This window comes from Schistocerca cancellata, chromosome 3 (genome assembly GCF_023864275.1).
Source record: "Schistocerca cancellata isolate TAMUIC-IGC-003103 chromosome 3, iqSchCanc2.1, whole genome shotgun sequence".
NCBI classification, from domain to species: domain Eukaryota; kingdom Metazoa; phylum Arthropoda; class Insecta; order Orthoptera; family Acrididae; genus Schistocerca; species Schistocerca cancellata.
Genome location: NC_064628.1, coordinates 820,625,030 through 820,647,241, shown reverse-complemented (window position 1 = coordinate 820,647,241; position 22,212 = coordinate 820,625,030). Strand labels below are relative to the sequence as shown.

Here is a 22,212-nt window from a genome sequence, read left to right as displayed (position 1 = left end):
ATTCACGCCTGTCGCGACACCACTAGAGGCGGGCTGCACAATGTTGGGGCGTGAGCGGAAGACGGCCTAACGGTGTGCGGGACCGTAGCCCAGCTTCATGGAGACGGTTGCGAATGGTCCTCGCCGATACCCCAGGAGCAACAGTGTCCCTAATTTGCTGGGAAGTGGCGGTGCGGTCCCCTACGGCACTGCGTAGGATCCTACGGTCTTGGCGTGCATCCGTGCGTCGCTGCGGTCCGGTCCCAGGTCGACGGGCACGTGCACCTTCCGCCGACCACTGGCGACAACATCGATGTACTGTGGAGACCTCACGCCCCACGTGTTGAGCAATTCGGCGGTACGTCCACCCGGCCTCCCGCATGCCCACTATACGCCCTCGCTCAAAGTCCGTCAACTGCACATACGGTTCACGTCCACGCTGTCGCGGCATGCTACCAGTGTTAAAGACTGCGATGGAGCTCCGTATGCCACGGCAAACTGGCTGACACTGACGGCGGCGGTGCACAAATGCTGCGCAGCTAGCGCCATTCGACGGCCAACACCGCGGTTCCTGGTGTGTCCGCTGTGCCGTGCGTGTGATCATTGCTTGTACAGCCCTCTCGTAGTGTCCGGAGCAAGTATGGTGGGTCTGACACACCGGTGTCAATGTGTTCTTTTTTCCATTTCCAGGAGTGTATATATCTACCGCCGCGTTTTTCTGCTTCAGCGTTAAGGCTAATCTCAGGAGCTACTGTATTGCTTTTGACACGGTTTTCACCAATATATGGACTGATTCACGAAGAAGGTTTGTATTTAAAATTGTTACAGCAAAGCCAGCCAAGTCGTCCGGCCGTAGTTACTTTCTAGCGAAACTCCCCATCGCACTCACCTCAGATTTAGTTGTAAAATGGCCCCGTGGATAGCCATCAAAAACTGAACACAGATCAAGCATGAAAACTGGAAGAAGGTGTACCGAAATGTGAAAAAAGAAGCCCTTTATTTCTTTCCACTAATTTATGAACAGTCCTGCCGGTCATTGACACTTCTTCTGTAGTCTTGGCAATTGTCATAAATCTACATCTACATGGATACTCTGCAAGTCACATTGAAGTGCCTGGCAGAGGGTTCATCGAACCACCTTCACAATTTTCTATTATTCCAAACTCGTATAGCACGCGGAAAGAATGAACATCTATATCTTTCCGTACGAGCTCTGATTTCCCTTATTTTATCATGGTGATCGTTCCTCCCTATGTAGGTCGGTGGCAACAAAATATTTTCTCATTCGGAGGAAAAAGTTGGTGATTGGAATTTCGTGAGAAGATTCCGTCGCAACGAGAAATACCTTTCTTTTAATGATGTCCATCCCAAATTCTTTATCATTTCTGTGAGACTCTCTCCCAAATTTCGCGATAATACAAAACGTGCTCCCTCTCTTTGAACTTTTTCGATGTACTCATTCAGTCCTGTCTGGTAAGGATCCCACAGCGCGCAGCAGTATTCTAAAAGAGGACGGACAAGCGTAGTGTAGGCAGTCTCCTTAGTAGGTCTGTTACATTTTCTAAGTGTCCTGCCAATGAAACGCAGTCTATTGTTAGCCTTCTCCACAACATTTTCTATGTGTTCCTTCCAATTTAAGTTGATCGTAATTGTAATACCTAGGTATTTACTTGAATTTAGGGTTTCTAGATTAGACTGATTTATCGTGTAACCGAAGTTTAACCAGTTCCTTTTAGCACTCATGTGGATGACCTCACACTTTTCATTATTTAGAGTCAACTGCCACTTTTCGCACCATTCAGATATCTTTTCTAAATAGTTTTGCAGTTTGTTTTTGTCTTCTGATGATTTTATTAGTCGATAAACGACAGCGTCATCTGCAAACAACCGAAGACGGCTGCTCAGATTGTCTCCAAAAACGTTCATATATATAATGAACAGCAAAGGGCCTATAACACTACCCTGGGGAACGCTAGAAATCACTTCTGTTTTACTCGATGACTTTCCTTCAATTACTATGAACTGTGACCTCTCTGACAGGAAATCACTAATCCGGTCACATAACTGAGACGATATTCTATAAGCACGCAATTTCACTACCAGCCGCTTGTGTGGTACAGTGTCAAAAGGCTTCCGGAAATACAGAAATACGGAATCGATCTGAAATCCCTTGTCAATAGCACTCAACACTTTATGTGAATAAAGAGCTAGTTATATTTCACGGGAACGATGTTTTCTAAACCCATGTTGACTGTGTGTCAGTAGACCGTTTTCTTCGAGGTAATTCATAATGTTCGAACACAACATATGTTCTAAAATCCTGCTGCATATCGACGTTAACGATATGGGCCTGTAATTTAGTGGATTACTCCGACTACCTTTCTTGAATATTGGTGTGACCTGTGCAATTTTCCAGTCTTTGGGTACGGATCTTTCGTCTAGTAAACGGTTGTATATGATTGTTAAGTATGGAGCTAATGCATCAGCACACTCCGAATGGTATATAGTCTGAACCAGAAGACTTGCTTTTATTAAGTAATTTAAGTTGCTTCACTACTCTGCAGATATTTACATCTACTTTACTAATGTTGGCAGCTGTTCTTGATTTGAATTCTGAAATATTTACTTCGTCTTCTTTTGTGAAGGCATTTCGGAAGGCTTTGTTTAGTAACTCTGGTTTGGCAGCACTATCTTCGATAGTATCTCCATTGCTATCGCGCAGAGAAGGCATTGATTGTTTCTTGCCGCTAACATACTTCACATACGACCAGAATCTCTTTGGATTTTCTGCCAGGTTTCGAGACAAAGTTTCGTTGTGGAAACTGTTATAGGCATCTCGCATTGAAGTCCGCGCTAAATTTCGAGCTTCTCTAAAAGATCTTGGGGATTTTGCGTCTGTTTAAATTTGGCATATTTGTTTCGTTGTTTCTGCAACAGTGTTCTAACCCGTTTTGTGTACCAAGGAGGATCAGCTCCGTCGTTTGTTAATTTATTTGGTATAAATCTTTCAACTGCTGCCGATACTATTTCTTTGAATCCAAGCCACATCTGGTCTACACTTATATTATTAATTTGGGATGAGTGGAGATTGTCTCTCAGGAAGACGTCAAGTGAATTTTTATCTGCTTTTTTGAATAGGTATATTTTTCGCTTATTTTTCGAGGATTTGGGAATTACAGTATTCAATCTCGCTACGACAACCCTGTGTTCACTAATCCCTGAATCGGTTTTGATGCTCGTTATTAATTCAGGATTATTTGTTGCTAAGAGGTCAAGTGTATTTTCACAACCGTTTACTATTCACGTGGGCTCAGGAACTAACTGCTCGAAATAATTTTCAGAGAATGCGTTTAGCACAATTTCGAATGATATTTTATGCGTACCTCTGGAATTAAACATGTATTTTCGCCAACATATCGAGGGTAAATTAAAGTCACCACCAACTATTATCGTATGAGTTGGATACGTGTTTGAAATCAGACTCGAGTTTTCTTTGAACCTTTGAGCAACTGTGTCATGTGAATTGGGAGGTCGGTAAAAGGATCTAAATATTATTTTATTCCGGTTGTCAACAATGACCTCTGCCCATATTAACTCACAGGAAGTATCTACTTCAATTTCGCGACAGATTAAACTACTTCTGACAGCAACAAACACGCCACCGCCAACCGTGTTTAGCCTATCCTTTCGGAATACCGGGTTCTTCGCAAAAATTTCGGCTGAGCTTATATCTGGCTTTAGCCAGCTTTCAGTGCTTATAACGATTTTAGCATCAGTGCTTTCTATTAGATCTTGGAGCTCTGGTACTTTCCCAACACAGGTACGACAATTTACAACTGTTATACCAATGGTTCCTGTATCTACGTTTTTCCTGTGTTCAGCCTGCACCCTTTGTGACTGAAGCCCTTCTCGTGTTTTCCCGAGACCCTCTAACCTAAAAGACTGCCCAGTCCACGTCACACAGCCCCTGCTACCCGTGTAGCCACCTCCTGCGTATAGTAGACACCTGACGTATTCAGCGGAACCCGAAACCCAACCACCCTTTGGCGTAAGTCGAGGAATCTGCAGCCTATATGGTCGCAGAACCGTCTGAGCCTCTGATTAAGACCCTCCACTCGGCTCTGTATCAGAGGTCCGCAATCGGTCCTGCCGACTATGCTGCAAATGGACAGCTCTGCTTTCCTCTTCCAAGCAAGAATCGCAGCTTTTACCACTTCTGCTAGCTGCTCGAAACCAGAGAGAATCTCTTTTGATCCAAATTGACACACATCATTGGTACCGACGTGAGCCACCACCTGCAAGTGGCTGCACCCTGTGCTCTTCATGGCATCTGGAATGACTCCACCCGGTGTGCACACGGACTGCACATTGGATTTCTTACCCTGCTTGTCGGCCAAGTCCCTAAGGGGCCCCATAACGCGCCTAACGTTGGAGCTCCCAACTACCAGTAATCCCACCCTCTGTGATTGCCCGGATCTTGGAAGCTGAGTGGTTTCCTCCGAAACAGGACAGGCGACAGCATCTGGCTCAACGACAGTGTCAGCCACAGACAGTACCTGGAACCTGTTTGTCAGACAGACAGGGGAGGCCTTAAGTGCGGCCGCCTGGGAAGTCCTTCGCCGCCTGCTTCGCCCTGGGGTGACCTCTCACTCGACCACAAAAAAATGGTTCAAATGGCTCTGAGCACTATGGGACTCAACTTCTGAGGTCATCAGTTCCCTAGAACTTAGAACTACTTAAACCTAAGGACATCACACACATCCATGCCCGCAGCAGGATTCGAACCTGCGACCGTAGCAGTCGCGCGGTTCCAGACTGTAGCGCCTAGAACCGCTCGGCCATACCGGCCGGCCCACTCGACCACAGGTGAGGGGTCAGCCTCAGTGCCAGCAGTAACTGGGTTGGCCACCGGTGAGGACCGATCGGAGGACTCTGACGTGCTGGACGTCCGTTGGATTCCCACGGCCGGCCCACAACAGTGGTGCCCATCCACTGCAGCCCCTAAGCTGTGTAACTGAAGCCATCACAGCCTGAAGCTGAGAGCGAAGTGTCACCAACTCGGCTCCCATCCGCACACAACAATCGGTGTCCCTGTCCATACTATAGGCCGTGGAAAACTATGCTATGCAGATAGACGGACTATCAGCACATGCTGCGCAAAAACGCACGAACTGTGTCTAGTTGTACGCACTTATTCAAAAACCTATCTACCGAAGCACTCAGGTGAAACTAAATAATTTGCCCCCGACTAGGAACTTGTAATATGTCACAAAATCGGTTTACTTTCCGACGCAAACGAAAACGCGACAACTGTGGCTATTAGATATTAAATTTACACACAGAAACACAAGAAACTGAACTATTAAAGTACACAGAAGATACAATAAAATTCGCTCCTGGCTAGGAACTCGTAAATGACAAAAGCCGTTTACTTCCGTATTGCTGCATCTGATCGGTCGGCTACTGCTGCCTGACATACTGTACATTGGTTATAAAATGTGAGTCATATGGTTAGAATATATTCCCATCGCAAGTAAATATATTGAATTCTGAGAGCAGGCGAGATGCCACATACACCTCTCACAGAAATGAACACAACAAATAAATGGGATTGAGCTATTCTACAATAAAGCAATTCAAGAGTCAAAACTTTCAAAACGGAACGCAAAAGTCATAACATGTGGTACTTGTGTGGAACAGATGGGAGGTATGTACGTTTGTAAGTCAGTTCCTTACACTTAGTTGTTGCAAATGGACGTTATACCACGGCACAGTCACAAACTTGAATACAGCGAACAGGCACGTCAATGACCGCACGGACAGCTCATAATTTGGAGAAAAAAATGATGCACGCGGGAAATTTCAACATGGATCTCCCCCTTCGTGGTCCGGCACCATTCCCGCATAACTACAATGCCGTGGCCACTCATTCGCTCGATGTTGTACATCTTCAGCTTGGACCGTTCACTGTCTATATTTTGTTTCTTTTTTCATAGTTCAGTACACCTTCTTCCTGTTTTAATGCTTGATCTGTGATCAGATATTTAACAGGCTATCCACTGGGACATCTTACAACTAAATCTGAGGTGGGTGCGATGGGGAGGTTCCTTTGGTAATGCTAACCATGCGAAACTGGGTCAGGTCGATAATGTAATCCATTAGTAAAAATTTATAAAGTTGGTGTTAAATACAATGCTGATTTCAGAGTGTGAGTTTCGGGAATCTTTGCGCTGGCTAATGATAGATAAAACCCCAGATCACGTAAGAAACAGATTGACCGTCCTTACGGCGGAACAGGCAACCGTAAAAATAGTTTTCCAGTCGGTCAACAGATGTCGCAGGCGACGTTACAATGCTAACTGACCTGTCCATGTCGCGGAATTGGCAACGCTGTATCTTCGGTGACGTGAATGACGCAGATTTGCGTTCGGCTAGACCGCTGCGCGCGAAATGCATTCTTCACACTGCTGACTGTAGCTCATGATCGGCTGTGGTTTTTCCCGAGTTTTCAGTCTAAGAATGTAGATTAGCTCCTGTAATTCTACAAACCAAGTTTATTTCTCACAATCATATGTGAAATTAAATAAATGAAAAGTAACACACAAACATTTCTCGCGAGTTACTATTTAAATGCAGACTGTATTGCAGTCGCATAGGTTTTACACGTGCCTTCCATGCCGTCCATTTCCTCTTTGCTTTACAGCTCTTCTGATACGGATTATGGTGGTAAAAAAAAATCTCCACGTGCAGGTTAACACTAGAAAGTTTTCAAAATCCGCACTCAGTTATGATGCGAATTAAGGCTGGACATTTTCAGTGACAGTCATTTCAAATTTAAATTCTTTTACTTTGCATGTAACTTACCGTAAATGATATAAGAGTGGCACAAAACGATGAATTTTGGATTGTTGTTGAAAGGGGGCTGCAAACGCGGTAATATACAAGTGAAAGCGTGTTTTTCGAGCATATTTTGACGGTGTCAACTTTGAAGAGCCACAGACGGCAAACCATAATTATGTTAAAAATTTACTTTGTACAGTTTAAAGATAACCCGCAAATATTCGCAACAGATGTACGCTTTTATCTGCAACACAGTTATTACTGGTGATATCCGCACTCGCGCAGACCTGTTACTATAAGTAGTGTTGTTTTCGAGTGAACACTGTGTGAGGATTATTAGCGCACAGATAAAAAAAATTAAAATAGGCAGCGTCTATAGTTTTCATGTTATGCTCGCTCTCTTCTATTCTCCTCTCTTCATTCCAGAATAAACGCTTGTTCACAAGTATAAACGAACGGCAGTGAACATTGGCGAATTATCTATGAATACTCGTTTGCAGCAGTGTAAACGGGTATTACACTCGTTTACTTCGTTCACTCTAGTATACACCAGGATTTAGAGGGATCGATGACCTAGCAGTTAGATGACGGGTATTATTCATTTATTTCACTGTTGCGATTTCAGCTCTAGAGCCATTTTCAAGTACCAAGGGAAAGGTCTTGTAAGGTAATGCTTCTTAAATTGTTTACCAAATGTTACCACACTATGCTTTGCATTTTGTTATCCATACCTTATATTGGTTTCAGTTTTCACATTGCACACAAAAATGCCTCTACAGCCAAAATTACGATAGTGAAATGAATAAACAGTTTAAAAAAGTCCAAATCGCAGCAAAGATTTCATTTAAAAATTGTATGATATGATTCTTGTACAGGAAGGGCTGCCACGTTATATCAGAATATAAGATCGACAAAATTTAGATAGGATCGAATGCCTAGGGCTCTTTATTAATTCTTACTCGTAACTAATTTATTGATTTACCTGAATTTAAAATCCACTCCGGTAACCTTTCTTTATCTTTGACGGGAAATCTGAACATTTTTAGTTCAGGATCTGTCCGTCTACTCCTTCTGCAGTTGATATACTCGCAGGCCCTCGGCATGACGACTCGATCCACTACCACCGGTATGTCAGAAACAGCTGTACTTCACAGTAGTGGTGGGCAGGAAATCGCGTATCTGTTAGAAATCACAGTGACTGAGAAGTCACAGATATCACAGTAGCAACTTTACAGAATCTAACTGCGATTTCAGTCACAGTTAACAGTCGCAAGTACTATTTCATATTCAAAGACGTGAGCCATCTATTGATCGAATTTAGCACTGCTTTCTGCGATTTCAGTTACAAGTCGCAACTAAGAGTCGCAAGTAGCAACTAAAAAGCGCGGTTAACAGTGGCATCTGTTGGCCAAAGTTCGTACTCGTCCATCTCTGCGGTACGCTATGGAGTCCAACTGCGATTTCCGTGACAAGTCGCAACTAAGAGTCGCAAGTAGCAACTAGAAAGCGCGGTTAACGGTGCCATCTGTGGGTCAAAGTTCGTACTACGCCCATCTCTGCGATACACTATTGAGTCCAACTGCGATTACCGTGACAAGTCGCAATTAAGAGTCGCAAGTAGCAACTAAAAAGCGCAGTTAGCACTGCCATCTGTTGAGCAAAGTTCATACTACGCTATTCGCTACCGAGTCAAACTGCGATTTCTGTGACAAATCGCAACTAAGAGTCGCAAGTAGCAACTAAAAAGCGCAGTTAACATACTTTTCCTAGTGTCATCTGTTGACTGACTTACGTACTTCGTTATGAGAGCCTTGTGCCTCACGAGCTCGATGTGCAGTGTGTGCATATGAAGGGCTTATTTCAATAGTGGTACAAGTCCATTTTTGTTCATTTTGAGATACAGAGTCGTAAAGTTAAATGAGCGCTGACAAATCTGCACTTGAGATACCAGAAATATTCAAGCATATGGCTTCTTGCTAGAGATGAACCTTTATTTATGTTTGTTTGGATCACTAATTTCAGAAGCATTATAGACAGAAAAGTGGAGGTAATGGACTTGTACCACTATTGAAATAAGCCCTTCATATTATATGACGCCATGCACATTCAGCATCAGTTATGGTTGGTCAAATACTGCTGTGACTCTGAATGTATTATATTAATAAGAAGCAACATTGCCTTTTTCTCCTGAAAATATCAAGTAACGTAACAAATGTGTTTGATTCTGCTTCCAATATGACAGTTTTGGTTAATACTCCACATGCCTACAGGACTTTGCAATGTTAACACAGCAGAACTCAGACATCTGAGTAAGCGTAGAGAAATGAAAACAGTCATATGAATGCCTCACTTTTGTTCCGACACAGTTCAAGACTCGGGAGAACAGTTTTACACCTGGTGTTCTACATGGCAACTTCACACACAAGAACTTTTTTCCGACGCTACTACCACCTACATAAGTAAGCTTTTCCTGTGTTACTTTCAAGTAATGCACTTAAGCTATTCCTGATTTAACTGGACGATCTGTACTTCCCACTTTCATATCAACAGCCTCAAAATGCATATTGTAGACTTCGGGATACGTTACAGGTCAGTGTCACACCAAGATTGTGGAGAAAGGGGGGAGGGGGGATGGCATGTCACTCTCCAACAAGTGTTTACCAATAAGTAAGTGGCGGAAAATTATGGGTATAGGACGGCTTAAACATGTGGAAAATGATATTTTTATTATTCACTCACTGTATTTGACATTTATTATTCCTTTAAAATCGCACAACAACTTCAATAAAACACAGTTTAATCATTCACACACTTATTTCACAATTATTTCACTTTTAAACTGCAAATCCTCTAAGAGCTGTCTTGAATCTTCACGAGTCTCTCTCAAAAACAGCCTTGATGTGGATAGATACGTACAGCAACCAGTAATCAGAGTCAGAACTGTGTCTGCAAAAACACATGGAGTATTAAACAATTTTTGCTGTCATTGATTACTAGCAATATAATTGACAGAGTAGATTGCTAATATTTGCTATAATGAATATCACATTTGCAAGAACGATCTCACTGAAGTAATTAAGTCCATCGAAACGCTTAGAAACTAACCTCTCGTCTGACGAAAACGGTCTAAAGACGCAGTGGCAATTTGTTCAGATCTGTTGACAATGATATTTTGAGTTATCACTTTACTGAGTGACTGAAATGTAGTTCAGGTACCTGTGAACATAACAATATGTTAGAATTCATTTTCTAAATACGAACTATTACGGTACTCTACGGCTACTTACATATTAATTACACTATTAATATTTTCACAGTTGTTTCTTTAATACAAAATTAAAGCCAACGGAAGAAAAAACGTAAAACATACTTGCCAATGACAGGTTTGTTGAGATGCAATTTTCTGTGTTGACAGATGTAACTTTTTCATACGGTGGTAAGTCGCAGAAATCACAGAAAGCGCAGAAGTAGCAGAAGTCACAGAAATCGCAGAAGTAGCAGAAATCGCGGAAGTAGCAGAAATCGCAGAAATAGCAGTGGCGGAGGGATACACGACCTATGTTCCTTAAATGCGACTCTTAACTGCGACAAATCACAGTTAAGAATAACAGATACTGAAAAGTAGCATTCACAGAAATCACTGATATCGGAAAATCGCAGTTTAGCCCATCACTACTTCACAGACACCAAATGGTGGAAAGCTGCATGCATTCGGACGATGTTGCCACATATTTCACAGAACGGAGTGCCATCTTTTGGTTGGTGCCACAAGTAAGGATGTGACGCTGTTGCCGCCTGGTGGCCGTTCCCCGACAAGGGTTGCCTGCTAGACCAAGCGATCGGGCAATCTGTTTGTTACGGGATCTGGGATAAAACTAACATCATTTTAACTCGGTAAAAGGAAGTAGGGAGATATTCGAACAAGTTCTAGCTCTCTTTGGAAGTGATAGATTTTCAGTCCATTTTTACGAATCATCGAGTAACGTCGCGCGTTGTTTCAGTGGAGGTAAATAACAGCGTTAGCAGTGCTAAGGCAATTACCTACGAGCACTGTTAGACAAAGTGAAAGTAAGTTGGGCATTAGACCATCAAATCCTTCATAAAAAAAATGGTACCTCAAGAGATTTTGCAAAATGCGACTCAATCAGTCTGAAGCCGAACATAAGACTTTTCTGTAGTTAATAGCCATTTGTGATAGAACATAGACAAAGCACAACGAAATTTTGCCATGAAGCCTCCCCACTGCCCCAAAACGCAGATCACAGCCGGCTGCGGTACAGTAGGTAGAGGCTGAGCATGAAAACACTAATAAATGTGGATCATTTTCAGCAGGTCGTCATAATGGGTACAGAATATTATTGTACGTTTCTTTTTTGGGGGAGGGGGGAGAGATCATCTGTTCGACTGGTCTGATGCTGCCCACCACACTTTTCACTCGTGTGCCAACCTCTTCACAGTTGTACTCAAATTTCTCAATGATTTGTTGCATATTGTAAGTAGGCTGTTTAAGTGTTTATATTGGCAACGCCACGTAGCGCTCTGTATGAAAATCACTGGCTGTGCTGTGTGAAGTCTGTGGCTGGTTTGCATTGCTCGAATTTGCTATTGTAGTGTTAACAGCGCGTAGCGTTGCGCAGTTGCGAGGTGAGCCGCCAGCAGTGGTGGATGTGGGGAGAGAGATGACGGAGTTTTGAGAGCGGATGATATGGACGTGTGTCCGCCAGAGACAGTAAATTTGTAAGACTGGATGTCATGAACTATATAATGACTTTTGAACACTATTAAGGTAAATACATTGATTGTTATTTATCAAAATCTTGCATTTGCTAACTATGCCTATCAGTAGTGAGTCCCTTCAGTAGTAAGAATCTTTTATTTAGCTGGCAGTAGTGGCGCTCGCTGTATTGCAGTTGTTCGAGTAACGAAGATTTTTGTGAGGTAAGTGATTCATGAAAGGTATAGGTTATTGTTAGTCAGGGCCATTCTTTTGTAGGGATTTTTGAAAGTCAGATTGCGTTGCGCTAAAAATATTGTGTGTCAATTTAAGCACAGTCATTTATAATTTTTCTAAGGAGACGTTTCAATATATTCCAATACATCGTAGAGTTTTTGCCATATACTATTCCCTCTAGCACCTCGGAAGTTATTCCTTGATGCAACACACATATTATCATCTTGTTCCCAATATTTACCAGGGTTTTGCGCATTTTTCTTTCCATTATGATTCTATGGAGAATCTCCTTGTGCGAGGTCTGTTCAAAAGGTTTGACCACAAAATTTTTCTACACTTATCTTTTACTTATTATCCATGATCTCCTTCGAAATTCTCTCCTCCACAATTGATACTCCGCTCCCAACGTCGTTTCCACTTCCGAAAGCAGTCTTGGTACGCCTCTTGCTGGATAGCGCGAAGCGCCGTCGGTGGGTTCCCTTTTATCTCGTCTGTCGTTGCAAATCTTTGTCCTTTCAACTGGGTTATCAACTCTGGAAATAAAAAATAATGGTCGCAGGGGCAAGATATGGAGAAATAGAGGATGAGGCAGCACAGTGATTTGGTTTTTGTGCAATAGTCACGCACCAACAGGGATGAATGTGCGGGTGCGTCATTGTGTTGCAAGGACATTGAATTGACTCGTTTCAGGCCGGTACCAACCTACCCCCCACCCCCATGAACCATGGACCTTGCCTTTGGTGGGGAGGCTTGCGTGCCTCAGCGATACAGATGGCTGTACCGTAGGTGCAACCACAACGGAGGGGTATCTGTTGAGAGGCCAGACAAACGTGTGGTTCCTGAAGAGGGGCAGCAGCCTTTTCAGTAGTTGCAGGGGCCACAGTCTGGTTGATTGACTGATCTGGCCTTGCAACACTAACCCAAACTGCCTTGCTGTGCTGGTACTGCGAACGGCTGAAAGCAAGGGCAAACTACAGCCGTTATTTTTCCCGAGGGCATGCAGCTTTACTGTATGGTTCTATGATGATGGCGTCCTCTTGGGTAAAATATTCCGGAGATAAAATAGTCCCCCATTCGGATCTCTGGGCGGGGACTACTCAAGAGGACGTCGTTATCAGGAGAAAGAAAACTGGCGTTCTACGGATCGGAGCGTGGAATGTCAGATCCCTTAATCGGGCAGGTAGGTTAGAAAATTTAAAAACGGAAATGGATAGGTTAGAGTTAGATACAGTCGGAATTAGATATAGTGGGAATTAGTGAAGTTCGGTGGCAGGAGGAACAAGACTTTTGGTCAGGTGAATACAGGGTTATAAATACAAAATCAAGTAGGGGTAATGCAGGAGTAGGTTTAAAATGAATAAAAAATAGGGGTGCGAGTAAGCTACTACCAACAGCATAGTGAACGCATTATTGTGTCCAAGATAGACATGAAGCCCATGCCTACTACAGTAGTACAAGTTTATATGCCAACTAGCTCTGCAGATGATGAGGAAATTGATGAAATGTTTGATGAGATAGAAAAAATTATTCAGGTAGTGAAGGGAGACGAACATTTAATAGTCATGGGTGACTGGAATTCGACAGTAGGATAAGGGAGAGAAGGAAACATAGTGGGTGAATATGGATTTGGGGAGAGAAATGAAAGAGGAAGCCGTCTGGTAGAATTTTGCAAAGAGCATAACTTAATCATAGCTAACGGTTCAAGAATGATAAAAGAAGGTTGTATACACGGAAGAATCCTGGAGACACTAAAAGGTATCAGATAGATTATATAATGGTAAGACAGAGATTTAGGAACCAGGCTTTAAATTGTTAGACATTTCCAGGGGCAGATGTGGACTCTGACCACAATCTATTGGTTATGAACTGTAGATTAAAACTGAAGAAACTGCAAAAAGGTGGGAATTTAAGGAGATGGGACCTGGATAAACTGACTAAACCAGATGTTGTACAGAGTTTCAGGGAGAACATAAGGGAACAATTGACTGGAATGGGGGACAGAAATACAGTAGAAGACGAATGGGTAGCTCTGAGGGATGAAGTAGTGAAGGCAGCAGAGGATCAAGCAGGTAAAAAGACGAGGGCTAGTAGAAATCCTTGGGTAACAGAAGAAATACTGAATTTAATTGATGAAAGGAGAAAATATAAAAATGCAGTAAATGAAGCAGGCAAAAAGGAATACAACCGTCTCAAAAATGATATCGACAGGAAGTGCAAAATGGCTAAGCAGGGATGGCTAGAGGACAAATGTAAGGATGTAGAGGCTTGTCTCACTAGGGGTAAGATAGATACTGCCTACAGGAAAATTAAAGAGACCTTTGGAGAGAAGAGAACCACTTGTATGAATATCAAGAGATCAGATGGCAACCCAGTTCTAAGCAAAGAAGGGAAGGCAGAAAGGTGGAAGGAGTATATAGAGGGTTTATACAAGGGCGATGTACTTGAGGACAATATTATGGAAATGGAAGAGGATGTAGATGAAGACGAAATGGGAGATAATATACTGCGTGAAGAGTATGACAGAGCACTGAAAGACCTGAGTCGAAACAAGGCCCCGGGAGTAGACAACATTCCATTTGAACTACTGATGGCCTCGGGAGAGCCAGTCTTGACAAAACTCTACCATCTGGTGAGCACGATGTATGAGACAGGCGAAATACCCTCAGACTTCAAGAAGAATATAATAATTCCAATCCCAAAGAAAGCAGGTGTTGACAGATGTGAAAATTACCGAACTATCAGTTTAATAAGTCACAGCTGCAAAATACTAACAGGAATTCTTTACAGACGAATGGAAAAACTGGTAGAAGCCGACTTCGGGGAAGATCAGTTTGGATTCCGTAGAAAAGTTGGAACACGTGAGGCAATACTGACCTTACGACTTATCTTAGAAGAAAGATTAAGAAAAGGCAAACCTACGTTTCTAGCATTTGTAGACTTAGAGAAAGCTTTTGACAATGTTAACTGGAATACTCTCTTTGAAATTCTGAAGGTGGCAGGGGTAAAATACAGGGAGCGAAAGGCTATTTACAGGTTGTACAGAAACCAGATGGCAGTTATAAGAGTCGAGGGGCATGAAAGGGAAGCAGTGGTTGGGAAAGGAGTAAGACAGGGTTGTAGCCTTTCCCCGATGTTATTCAATCTGTATATTGAGCAAGCAGTAAAGGAAACAAAAGAAAAATTCGGAGTAGGTATTAAAATTCATGGAGAAGAAGTAAAAACTTTGAGATTCGCCGATGACATTGTAATTCTGTCAGAGACAGCAAAGGACTTGGAAGAGCAGTTGAACGGAATGGACAGTGTCTTGAAAGGAGGATATAAGGTGAACATCAACGAAAGTAAAACGAGGATAATGGAATGTAGTCAAATTAAGTCGGGTGATGCTGAGGGAATTAGATTAGGAAATGAGACACTTAAAGTAGTAAAGGAGTTTTGCTATTTAGGGAGTAAAATAACCGATGATGGTCGAAGTAGAGAGGATATAAAATGTAGACTGGCAATGGCAAGGAAAGCGTTTCTCAAGAAGAGGAATTTGTTAACATCGAGTATAGATTTAAGTCTCAGGAAGTCGTTTCTGAAAGTCTTTGTATGGAGTGTAGCCACGTATGGAAGTGAAACATGGACGATAACTAGTTTGGACAAGAAGAGAATAGAAGCTTTCGAAATGTGGTGCTACAGAAGAATGCTGAAGATAAGGTGGGTAGATCACGTAACTAATGAGGAGGTATTGAATAGGATTGGGGAGAAGAGAAGTTTGTGGCACAACTTGACTAGAAGAAGGGATCGGTTGGTAGGACATGTTTTGAGGCATCAAGGGATCACAAATTTAGCATTGGAGGGCAGTGTGGAGGGTAAAAATCGTAGAGGGAGACCAAGAGATGAATACACTAAGCAGATTCAGAAGGATGTAGGTTGCAGTACATACTGGGAGATGAAGAAGCTTGCACAGGATAGAGTAGCATGGAGAGCTGCATCAAACCAGTCTCAGGACTGAAGACCACAACAACAACAACAAACAACTGAAGCAGGCAAAAAGGAATACAAACATCTCAAAAATGAGATCGACAGGAAGTGCAAAAGGACTAAGCAGGGATGGCTAGAGGACAAATGTAAGGATGTAGAGGCTTATCTCACTAGGGATAAGATAGATACTGCCTACAGGAAAATTAAAGAGACCTTTGGAGAAAAGAGAGCCACTTGTATGAATATCAAGAGCTCAGATGGAAGCCCAGTTCTAAGCAAAGAAGGGAAAGCAGAAAGGTGGAAGGAGTATATAGAGTGTCTATACAAGGGCGATGTACTTAAGGACAATATTATGGAAATGGAAGAGGATGTAGATGAAGATGAAATGGGAGATACGATACTGCGTGAAGAGTTTGACAGAGCACTGAAAGACCTAATTCGAAACAAGGCCCCAGGAGTAGACAACATTCCATTGGAACTACTGACGGCCTTGGGAGAGCCAGTCCTGACAAAACTCTACCATCTGGTAAGCAAGATGTATGTATATAATAATTCCAATCCCAAAGAAAGCAGGTGTTGACAGATGTGAAAATTACTGAACTATCAGTTTAATAAGTCACAGCTGCAAAATATTAACGCGAACTCTTTACAGACGAATGGAAAAACTGGTAGAAGCCGACCTCGGCGAAGATCAGTTTGGATTCCGCAGAAATGTTGGAACACGTGAGGCAATACTGACCCTACTACTTATCTTAGAAGAAAGATTAAGGAAAGGCAAACCTACATTTCTAGCATTTGTAGACTTTGAGGAAGCTTTTGACAATGTTGACTGGAATACTCTCTTTCAAATTCCAAATGTGGCAGGTGTAAAATACAGGGAGCGAAAGGCTATTTACGATTTGTACAGAAACCAGATGGCAGTCATAAGAGTCGAGGGGCAGGAAAGGGAACCAACGGTTGGGAAGGGAGTGAGACAGGGTTGTAGCCTATCCCCAATGTTATTCAATCTGTATATTGAGCAAGCAGTAAAGGAAACAAAAGAAAAATTCGGAGTAGATATTAAAATCCATGGAGAAGAAATAAAAACTTTGAGATTCGCCGATGACATTGTAATTCTGTCAGAGACAGCAAAGGACTTGGAAGAGCAGTTGAATGGAATGGACAGTGTCTTGAAAGGAGGATATAAGATGAACATCAACAAAAGCAAAACGAGGATAATGGAATGTAGTCGAATTAAGTCGGGTGATGCTGCGGGAATTAGATTAGGAAATGAGACACTTAAAATAGTAAAGGAGTTTTGCTATTTGGGGAGCAAAATAACTGATGATGGTCGAAGTAAACAGGATATAAAATGCAGACTGGCATTGGCAAGGAAAGCGTTTCTGAAGAAGAGAAATTTGTTAACATCGAGTATAGATTTAAGTCTCAGGAAGTATTTGTGTGGAGTGTAGCCATGTATGGAAGTGAAACTTGGACGATAAATAGTTTGGACAAGAAGAGAATAGAAGCTTTCGAAATGTGGTGCTACAGAAGAATGCTGAAGATTAGGTGGGTAGATCACATAACTAATGAGGAGGTATTGAACAGAATTGGGGAGAAGAGGAGTTTGTGGCACAACTTGACAAGAAGAAGGGGCCGGTTTGTAGGACATGTTTTGAGGCATCAAGGGATCACAAATTTAGCGTTGGAGGGCAGCGTGGAGGGTAGAAATCGTAGAGGGAGACCAAGAGATGAATACACTAAGCAGATTCAGAAGGATGTAGGTTGCAGTAGGTACTGGGAGATGAAGAAGCTTGCACAGGATAAAGTAGCATGGAGAGCTGCATCAAACCAGTCTCAGGACTGAAGACCACAACAATAAACAACCTACTCACATTTTCTCGCAGGCGTTGCAACACGTCCCGATAGTACCATCGATTAACAGTTTGTCCCTGCGGCACGAATTCATGCTGAACTAATCGTTCAAAGAGCAAGAAAAATATCAGCATGGCTTTGACATTTGACCTGATGTGACATCTTTTTGATCTTGGAAAACCTTTCCCGACCCTTTACGTAGATTGAACCTTGGTCTCAACATCATAAACCTACCCACGTCTCATCACTAATTATGATTCTCTTAAGGGACATTTCCTTCTCATTTGCGCGGTCCAAAAGCTTTTCATATACTGCGAGGTGAAGGTCTTCCTGGTCTTGAATCATGAGTCGTGGGACGAACTTGTCGACAACACGATGTATTACAAGATGCTGTGTCAGTATTTCATGACATGATCCAACTCAAATGTTACATTATTCTGCAATCTGTAGGACAGTGAGTCTTTGATTGACATGCACGATTTCGTTGACATTCCTGACATGAATGTCGTCAGTAATGTCAAAGGGCGTCCTGAGCGAGGATCATCTTTCACTTCCGTCCGGCCATTTTTAGACCGTGTGAACCATTCGTAACACCGAGTACGGCTTAAGCACTCATCACTGTAGGCTTCCTGCATCATTTGGTGTGTCTCTGTAAAGGTTTTGTTGAGTTTCACGCAAAATTTAATGCTGACGCGTTGCTCCTCTAACTCTGCCATATCAAAAGTCGCAAACTCTGGACACAACTTTTTGCTCAATACAGCACTGAACAATAACTAGCAGACATACAACAATGAAACTTCCAGCAGTTACACATTAAACACAGGCGTGTGCAGGGGTGCAAAGCGCGTTTCGCTCCAACAAATCATTGGCGCGAAATTACGAATGTCCCAGAATTTTTTGAACAGACCTCATATCTTACCTTATCGATTTACTTGATTTTCAACATCCTTCTGCAGTATAACATCTCAATGTCTTAGAATCTTTTCTTTCCTGGTTTTCCCACAGTCCATGGTTCACTTCCATACAGTGTTATGACGCAAACGTAAGTTCTCAGAAATTTCTCCCTCAACGTAAGCCATATGTTTCATAGTAGAAGGCATTCTTCAACGAGGAAGACTCTCTTTGCCTGTTCTAATCTGTTTCTTGTATGTGGTGTACGAAGATACCGCATAAGAAGAGCTTGCGGCACTTGGTACGAGCCGGCCTCTATGACCGAGCGGTTCTAGGCGCTTCAGTCTGGAACCGCGCGACCGCCACGGTCGCAGGTTCGAATCCTGCGTCGGGCATGGATGTGTGTGATGTCCTTAGGTTAGCTAGGTTTAAGTAGTTCTAAGATCTAGGGCACTGATGACCTCAGATGTTGAGTCCCATAGTGCTCAGAGCCATTTGAACCAACTTGGCACGAGAAGCATCGTGGACGTCCGTCCGCAGCAGGGACGTCGCTGCGCAGAAACCAATCACGCTGCCCGCGAGAATCACGCTCCCGGAACGGTAGCGCCACCAGGAAGAGAGATGCACACTTAAGTATCCGTGCACGAGCAGAAGTTGTCAGTTGCAAGTTGTCGGTCAGTCCGAGTCTTGCTAGGGAGTTCCTGCAGGACGTTCATCGTGTCTTCAAATCGAGTGAGATAGAAACAGTGCCCGATATAGAGACAGCGGTTAGTCTTCGGTAAAAACAGAACAGTGAATAGAATTAATGTGTATGGACAGAGACAGCCTGCCTAGAGATTTAACTGAGTACTGTTAGTTCGGAACTGCTCTTCGAATACTACATTAATCAGAAGATTAGTTTTCTTCAGATTTTAGTTCAAAGAACATTATTTAGTTTGCGTTCAAGGAACTGTAGTCAACGTAGAACAGACAGGGTAAGCCTGCATTCTACAATTGCGTTACCAAAGCTGAGTACTATATTTTACCATTCATCGTTCTGTGTTAATTTCTTTGTGTATCTGCTACCCTACAACCCACGTATCCGGCCTTCCAGGACACCTTTATTAGTCTGTTTCAGCGGCAGAAAGAATTTCATTAAAGTGGACGCCCCCAAATCACAACATTATATGCCCCATGTTTTGCCTGTCATGCACTGTTTTGCTTCCAAGGCTACAGAATTAGTTCGTGTACTACGTATTCCCTAATTTTGGTGTCAAAATTATCGTTTATCTCACATCTGCTACTCGTCATTACTTTCATCGTTCTCTAGCTTAAGCTGAGACCATATTCGGTTCTCATTGCATTGTTCAATCTTTTTAACATTCACAGGGGTAGCAATGTCATCAGCGAATATTGTCATTGATGTCCTGTCACCCTGAATTTTAATCACACTCATGAACCTTTCTTTTACACTCTAAGACCAAGCCGCAGACTGAAGGAGTTATGCGAATGAGACGTAAATCGCCAGATGTGAAGTATACCGTATGTACAGACAAACAAATTATTACAATTACAGAAAAATTGAGTGATTCATTCGAGAGAAAGAGCTTCACAAACTGGGAGTGGTGGTCCACCTCTGGTCCTTATGCAAGCAGTTAGTCGCCTTGACATTGATTGATGTAGTTGTTGTGTGTCCTCCTGAGGAATATCGAGCCACAATCTCTCCAATTGGCGAGTTAGATCGTCAAAATAGCGAGACAGTTGGCCCATAATGCTCCAAACGTTCTCAATTGGGGTGGAATTCGACGACCATGTTGTCTAAGTGTTCGGCAAGCACGACGACGACCAATAGAAACTCTCGCCTTGTGCGGGACGGCATTATCTTGCTGAAATGTAAGCCCTGTATGGCCTGTCATGAGGGGCAACGAAACGGGACGCAGAATATCATCGACGAACCGTTGTACTGTGTGGGGGCCGCGGATGACAGCCATAGGGGTCCTGATATGTAAAGAAATGGCACCTCAGATTATAACTCCTGCTTGTCGCGTCGAATGGCTGACGACATTCAGGTTGTTATCCCACCGCCCTCCGCTCTCCGTAGCATCTCCAGACACGTTTCGCTGGTCATCGGAGCTCAATTCGAAGCGGATCTCATCAACGAAGTTCCAGGCCGAAGACATGTCTGGAGACGCGTCGGGAAGCTGAGGCATCCCAACCTGATTGTTTTTCTGTAAATGTACATCAGAATAATTACTTCGTTTTTTTTCTTACACCGTATTTCCTTCATTAGTCCTTCGATGTATAGATTGAACAGGAGGAGAGGAAGACTGCATCTCTGTCATACCCCTTTTTTATTCCGAGCATTTTTCTTTTGTTCTTCCACTATTATGTACCCTTCTGGTTTTTCCAGTTTTTTTCCCCTTCTCTTCCAATAGCTTACGCTTATTTTCTTAAGAATTTGAAAAATCTTGAATAATTTTACGTTGTCGTACGCTTTTTCCGGGTCAACAAATGCTACGAAAGTGACTTAATTTTTCTTATGTTTTGGCTCCATTACCAAGCACAGTGTTAAACTGGCTGTCTGGAGATTTTTCCTTTCCTAAGATCGAATTGATTATCTAAGATCCTTGATTTTCTTTTCCATTCCTCTGTATATTATTCTTGTCAGCAACTAGGATTTGTAAGTTGTTACGCTGATTGTGCAACACATTTCTCATTTATCTGACTTTCAACAAGTATATGTTTTCGTCTATAATCGCAGTTCATTTACTTTGCCGCCTAGCTACCGGTTTAGGTACGCAGTACCATCTTCAGGCCATCCCCTGGCATGCAGCTGCCACACTCCCTTCCCAAGTAGGTGTGTCAAAAGTGTTTGTATCGACACATCTACTTGGGAAGCGAGTGTGACGACTTTGCGCAGGGGGATGGCGCCAAGGTGGTACTGCGCACCGAAAACCGTTGACAGCCAACAAAATAAATTGCGACTACAGACTAAAACTTATACTTTTTTAGTTTTGCTGTCAGAGACAGCAAAGGACTTGGAAGAGCAATTGAACGGAATGGACAGTGTCTTGAAAGGAGGATATAAGATGAACATCAACCAAAGCAAAACGGGGATAGTGGAATGTTTTCAAATTAAGTCGGGTGATGCTGAGGGAATTAGATTAGGAAATGAGACACTTAAAGTAGTAAAGGAGTTTTGCTATTTGGGGAGCAAAATAACTGATGATGGTCGAAGTAAACAGGATATAAAATCCAGACTGGCATTGGCAAGGAAAGCGTTTCTGAAGAAGAGAAATTTGTTAACATCGAGTATAGATTTAAGTCTCAGGAAGTCGTTTCTGAAAGTATTTGTGTGGAGTGTAGCCATGTATGGAAGTGAAACTTGGACGATAAATAGTTTGGACAAGAAGAGAATAGAAGCTTTCGAAATGTGGTGCTGCAGAAGAATGCTGAAGATTAGGTGGGTAGATCACATAACTAATGAGGAGGTATTGAACAGAATTGGGGAGAAGAGGAGTTTGTGGCACAACTTGACTAGAAGAAGGGATCGGTTGGTAGGACATGTTCTGAGGCATCGAGGGATCACAAATTTAGCATTGGAGGGCAGCGTGGAGGGTAAAAATCGTAGAGGGAGACCAAGAGATGAATACACTAAGCAGATTCAGAAGGATGTAGGTTGCAGTAAGTACTGGGAGATGAAGAAGCTTGCACAGAATAGAGTAGCTTGGAGAGCTGCATCAAACCAGTCTCAG

General features: G+C 42.7%; 1 long non-coding RNA gene across 1 annotated transcript; it reads right to left on the bottom strand.

Annotated features, from left to right (window-relative positions):
• Nucleotides 1-9,581: 9,581 nt before the first annotated feature.
• LOC126177092 (uncharacterized) lies at nt 9,582-10,275 on the bottom strand. Its single transcript, XR_007535747.1, has 3 exons — nt 10,190-10,275; nt 9,925-10,035; nt 9,582-9,765 (listed from the first exon to the last, which is right to left on the bottom strand). It is a non-coding gene; the product is annotated as an uncharacterized LOC126177092 (long non-coding RNA).
• Nucleotides 10,276-22,212: the final 11,937 nt, after the last annotated feature.